Here is a 6000-nt window from a genome sequence, read left to right as displayed (position 1 = left end):
CATGAAGATAGTATTCGATGATTCGATCGAGGAACAAGAAATCATGCTTCACTTCCTCAACCTCCTCCAATTGTTCTCCCTAACCCACAAGATCGAAGAATTGAAAGGTTCAATATCACTAAGGCCCTATTGGAAATGAAACATGAAGATGGTAAATCCGTGTGTGCCCACGTTCTAGGAATGAAATCACACATTGATAGGTTGTTAATGTTGGGTGTGTCATTCCCCGATGAGTTGGCTGTGAACTGGGTTCTGCAGTCACTCCCTGAATCATATAATGAGTTCAAAAGAAAGTATTATATGATGAATCATGACGATAACCTCATTGACCTAACTTACATGCTCATTGCTGCTGAATCAGAAATGATTTGGCGAAGCAATGGAGCGTATTTTTTGGGAAAGTCAACCGACCATGCTTCCGAGGACGTTCTAAGAGAACCGACCTGCGTTTGCTGCCAAGAGAAAGGGCGTTGGATACAAGTCTGCCCAGAGAGCATGAAGAGTCCAGAAGATGGGAGAGTCAAAGAGTATGACTGCGCTTCAGGTAAAATCTACTATCTAACTTCGTTTGAGTTCCTATTCATTGATTCAAATACATGATGTGATAAGATTGCATTTGAATGTTTTGCAGGATCGGTGAAAAGAAAGGAAGCTTGGTGAAAGAGCAAGATGAATCTAATCACAAGAAATGGATCTTGATCGCATGGACTTGAAGATTAGATTTTGAGCTTAGATAGTTATGATAGAGTTGTTAGAAATTTTCTCTTTTTTTTGAAATACATAGTTTTCAATAGATTTTGCATTGTAAGGACAAATGTTTTCCGCTGCTTTTATAAATAAAATAAATTTTGTTTGACTTATTTATTTATTTGTTCACTTCCTTGCAATGAAATCGTTATGAAAATTGATGTTTGCATATTTCTACAACAAATGGATATGATTCTTATTTATCGTGATTATGGAAATGTCGAGAATTTACCAAATAGGGAGAGTTTCTCATCGCCCAAATTTCAATTGGACAGAAATTTGGAATCACACAACTTGGTTGCATGATGAATGAGAAATTTTATATTTGGAAATTAGACTAATTCGTTGACAAAGTGTCAAGTGAAAGGACTAGGAGATCGAGCACACAAAGTTGTGTGTTGATCAAGTCCACCATAAGAGTAACAAAGATATTCGTCATAATTTACTAAAGGTTTAGTAAATATGATTATACTCATAAGATTAAGTGTAATTCTGAATTGATTGGAAAAGTTTAAATCAAAAGCAAAACGAATAAAAATCAAGTAGGCAGAAAGATAAAAGTTTCTCCATTCTAAGAAGAAGTGAGAGTACCTTTTATGCTTTATGATAGGTCTTTATGATTAAGAACCATATCTCAATTGATCCTCTAAGTGAGTCTTAGTACAATTGTATGTTTAAGAAGAGGAATCAAGAATTGAAGAAATGGTTAAATCAAAAGGTCAATCATACTTCGTCCCAATAACAAGTCTTAAAGTTAAGATTGTGACAATGAGTGAAAAGTATTAAGAAGGTTTATAACATTCATCAAATATGGAAAGTTGTGATGTCTTGGATAAGACAAAGGCCAACTAGGACCAATTTATGAAGTGTTTTGATAAAAACTACACTAACTCTTGAATATTTGTTTGTCAAGAATTGTTTATTGACAAGAGAATCTTATATCTCAATGAGTTAGTGGGAGTCTTAATGGTCTTGAAAGGTTTCAAGAACAAATCAAATAAACCTTATCGATCATCACTAGCACACGAGTTGAGGTTTACAACCTATCGTGTTGACAATATTTTGATTTTGTGCTGTTCCAATTGAGTTAATTATGCATGTGAGTCCTATGAGTTCTCATTTTGAACGCATAAAAGGCAAAGCACCTTAATCAATGGAAAGGTACATTGATAGGAAAAGGTGAGCTGCTTAACTACTTGGAAGACGTGGTGGGCAGCTATGCTACTATAAGGCAAGAAATCAAGATTAAGAAAGTTCGATCCATATAAGTTTGAATTTGTCGTAAACTCTGGTTTTAACAAATTCACATGGATAGGAACAAATACACCGCTTTAAATCTAAGTGTCATAAGATTTCCTCCTTCATGAAAATGATTATGAGGAAATGCTTTCACTAAGAAAGATTTTAAGAAGATAGTGATTGTAAAATTGCATTTTCGAATTTGATTATGGTTACGGTATCCCTTTCCATAATTTGAATTGTGAGGTTTGGCAATTAGTCTTAATTGTTTAGACACACATATGAACTATCTAAGGCAAAGGTGTATAAGTTCAAGGAGCTTTGATAAAGGATTATCAAAGTACTAAGTATTAGAAACATTGACTTAAGAAGTTTAATAGGTATTGTTTTCTGAAAGTTAAGATGTTTATGAATACATGTCGAAGCTAGTAGGAGCATAAGTGTTATGTTTTATAATAATCATCATGATAGTGGGAGCATAAATGTTATGATCGTATGATTATTAAGGAAAGTATTGCAAGTTGGCAATATTAATTATAGAAAACAAGAGTCATTCTTTGCAAAGTTGTAAGGATGGAATAGTTGTTTTGCTATAATTAAGGGAGAGAATATTATGCTTCATTTCAAATCTAAAGGCTTAGGTTGAGAAATGTTAATAAATTTAGTCAAATGTACATAGTGTGTTCTTAAAATTTCGATTATGATTATAACATTCCTCTTCACAATTCGAATTTTGAGAACATAGCAAATAAAACATTATGCGTTGTGTCCCATACGCTTCGGGTATAGGATCGATTGCAAATGCTTTAATATTTGACCATTCTAAAATTTTCCAAATCTCTAGCGCATTTAGAGGAAAAAGGGACTAGAATCGGTTTTGACTAAAATAATTAAACAACTATCAAAAGACAATCCAAAGTTCGACAAGGATTGGTTGCTTGTGAGTAGTTGGAAGCATGGTATTCATGGACCATATCGAAATTATTATGAATAGATAAGATTCTATTAATAATAAGTTGTCATATGGAAAATATGGAAGCGTGTCCATATTGGAAATTGAATATTGAAAAATCTATGACTAGATTAGAAACCTTTATGCAAAAGGATGTTCAAAGGAATGTACTTTGAGTGAGAGACATTGTATCTAAGGAATTGTCTTGTAACAATCTCCGATAGAGGACTTTGTAATATCATTGGCAATAGTCTTTGTGACTTTGGTACAGTGACATTATAAAAGAATCATTGCATAGAATGTTAGAATCTAGCATATTCTATAAGTAGCAAGAATTTGATATTCTTTCACTTATGAAAAGGGATTTGGAGTTGTGAAATGAGAATGATTGGAAATGTGTTCAATGTGATCTATTTCACAAAGTAAGAACCATAGGTGAACACTGTGTGCATGCTAGGAGCATGGGATAAGTGTTGTAATTCAAGTAAGAAGTTGATTACCCGAAACGACAAATAATGAGTATCGATATGGTGATAAATAAAAGGAGTTTTATTTATACTCAAAGGGTTGAGGCCATATGGGATTAGTATTATTCTTGTGTTTCACTTGCATGTTTTGACTTCCAGAATAATTGAGTTTATTAAGAATAATCAAATTATTCAAACGGGCCACAGTCGTTCATATGTTGGAAGTAGATATGAATGAATACTGTCGTGAATTGGTGTGTGGATTGTCTAAAAGAGTATTAGACATAAGCAAATGTTTGTTGCAACGTTCATGAGTGCTTATGAATATGAATTTGAGCATTGGATTAAACCCATGCTCAATTGGATCACTCCATGAATTGTATCATGAGTGATTGGTGACACGATAACATCTTATATTCTTGAAACCGAGATGTGTGAGTTGTATCTTGCTAATCGGTTGCATATTGATAATATGAAAACGCACTAGTAACTTGGTGTTATAAAACATATTATTGTGTGTGATTCGGTGAGTAAGTGCAAGCGAACATTGTATCAAAGTTTATCCGTTCCTTTTATCCAAAGAAGGATAAAAGCGATATCTTTGGGCCCCTCGATGATTTAGTGATGACAAACGTAAATGCTCGGCCGGGCTAGGGCTAATTTGATTTGTTCAATTAGTCAGTCGTCATAAATCGGGAATCGAGAAATAGTACAAAGAGGATGATTAGAAATCATATCTCATACGATATCTAAGGACACGCGTATCTGATAGGATCAGAGTTGACAGCGGCTTTGGAAAGCTACGATTGCAGATCAGGATCTGAAGTCATACGCAGAATAGTTATTAGACTTATCCAAGTGGGAGACTGTTGGATTAGTGTTTAAGTCCATAACTATTTTGGTATGTACTTGACCCGATGGTGCATGGTCCTTTTGGGTTGCCTTCACCAAAGCAACTTGATTGGAGAAATAAAATAGAGAGAAAGATTATTATGATTTATTAATATAAAAATAATATATTAAAGGAGAAATCATATTTGTTTAATTAATATTGGTCAATAATTAATTAGGAATTAATTTTGTGATCAAGTGTAATTAATTAAACTAGAGGGGCTGAATTGTAATTATGTGATAGTTACAAAATAAGGTAAGGATTATCCTAAGTATAGGATGGACGAATTTAAGGTGATAATGCCTTAGAATTCGACTATGATAAGGATTCAAGGATTATCTTATGGGTTGCTTGGTAAGCAAGCAACTAGATAAGGATAATGACTGAAACCCTATCTGTACACCTATATAAACCCCCTAGGCTCATGAATTCGTGTAAGACCTTCCCAAAGATTCTTAGGGACGAATTCAATACCTCCCCTCTCTCCTCATATCTTCTCTATTTGCTCTTTGTGTTTGTAAGCCATTAGAGGAGTGACACTTGTGACTCTAAGCCTTCCAAAGCCAATTCAAGGAGATTTGGGATTGTTATTGCTACATAACAATCAAGGTAACATTATAAACTTATTCTTATGGATAATATGATTATTTGAATGCTAGAATTAGGGTTTATAGTCTTGGATAACTTGCATGTACAATAGAGAAACCTAGATCTCAGCTTTAGGGTTTGTATGAGCACATAGGATGTTCTTAGGACCAAAACCCATCAGAAATGTCTCATGTAAACCATTAAGTGAGTATTTCTAAAAGATTATAGTCTTAACTTAAAATGTCAAGTTACTAGGCCAAAGATTAATGGTGTATAACTACTTTATAACAAAAGTTTTAACAATGCATAACTACTACATAAGTTATGTAGGCATAGTAACAACAATGCATAACTATAATCCAAGTTATGTGAATAGAATAACGATAGTGAATAACTAATATCCAAGTTATGTAAATAGAGTAATGACAGTGTAGTTTATCAATTTATATACACGACAGTTTAATGATAGTTAGATCGCATTTTTTGTTTATATAAACGATAAATATAAGTTTAAGCATGCATTCTTCCCTAAAGTAAAATGTTTTAAAATGGGGGCCATGAACTCATTTTCGAAGCGTGCTATTAAATATCGTGTTTTTATTTAAAGCATCTGATCATGTCAAAAATCAATCGGGCAAAGCTTCTCTGGAAAAAAGGTCGTAAAATGATCAGAATAAAGGGGGGGATTTATTTCTTGAAAAACTTCGCTAGAAATGTTATCCGATCACCAGAAAGTCGCTGGAATAGGGCTGTTGGCTTGATCATCATTAGAAAAGAGGGTCGTCGGAGTTCCTGTCGATGGTCGGGAGGCTGTCAGACATCGTTCAGAGGTCGGGGCTCGATCGGTGGTGGCTCGATGATTGAAGGTGGCGGCGGCGACAATGGTTACCGATGGTGCGTCGAAAGGAAAAACAAAGAGAAAGGGGGAGGTTTCTAGAGAGGGGTGATATGAGGGATAGAGGAGCTAATTAGCTGCTATTTATAGTCCAATTTCTTGGGTGACATGTATAAACGAGAACCTACTGTGTGACATGTTCTTGTGCTGCTTGTCTTCGGTGCCCCAATTCGACTTCTCACGAAAAATTTCAAGTTATAGATTTATACTACTCGATTTT

The sequence above is a fragment of the Lactuca saligna genome, chromosome 7 (assembly GCF_052625555.1).
Source record: "Lactuca saligna cultivar CGN05327 chromosome 7, ASM5262555v1, whole genome shotgun sequence".
Classification (NCBI taxonomy): Eukaryota; Viridiplantae; Streptophyta; class Magnoliopsida; order Asterales; family Asteraceae; genus Lactuca; species Lactuca saligna.
The sequence above is the reverse complement of the archived record's forward strand: the minus strand, read 5'-3'. Positions refer to the sequence as shown.